Raw genomic sequence first — 923 nt, forward strand, 5'->3', positions numbered from 1 at the left:
TAACTGGCTTATATTATCTTTTTTTTCAGCTCCTCCAGAATATGAAGGGAATTGAGATGAGATTAAGGCTTTTTTTTTCTACTTTTCATATTACAGGCATATGTTACAGTTTCTAAACAAACCAAATTGTTAAATTATTTTAACTCATTATTTAGGTAGAAAACAGTTGTTGTTTTTAGGTATTTGTTGCTTTTTTAAGAAAAATTATATCTGTACACATTCGAGGTAATCGTGAATTCCAAGTTTGATTCAGTCATCAACATATTATTTGAAATTTTGAGGAACAGTATGAGTAAATGTTACTTTTTTGTCTCTTCTGAATATGTGTTGTATTTAAATTTGAAGTTTAAATCTTGAGCAATTCATGTGTGAAGTGATGGAAATTATATTGTAATCAACATATTTGAGGCTGTTTCCTAATTGTGCAATTATGTTCACATGCAGAATATAGAAGGCCTTCCAAGAAGTAAATTTGACCTTGGAAAATGAATTGTATCTTCAACTATTCTATAGCCTCTTGTGAATGTTTACAGAACTCATAGAAGAATTCCTAGAGAATGTGCTGGAGAATCTAGGGAAATATTATTTTTAAAAACTAACCTTAACATTTAACATCATCGATGTTGCATTGATTTTCCTAGCAGAAGTTTCATAAAGCCAAATTGCCTGTACATGTTTTCCAGCGTGTGATAGTTGAAAAAAAATATTCCACTGGGAACAATGGTAAATGAATTTTCCTATAATTCACCCTGGCTATAGCCACTTAGTCTGGCTGCGCTGGCATGAATAGTGGTGCAAGGACCAACAGGTGGATCCAAAATCAAACCACAACAGTCACAGCAACGAGCAGGAGCAGACACAGGACTCCCAATATTAGATTCTTCTCCTCATGTGGGCAGAACAAATAACCACTCACAAAGTTT

This window comes from Panthera onca, chromosome C2, assembly GCF_046562875.1.
Source record: "Panthera onca isolate mPanOnc1 chromosome C2, mPanOnc1 haplotype 2, whole genome shotgun sequence".
In the NCBI taxonomy this organism is placed as follows: domain Eukaryota; kingdom Metazoa; phylum Chordata; class Mammalia; order Carnivora; family Felidae; genus Panthera; species Panthera onca.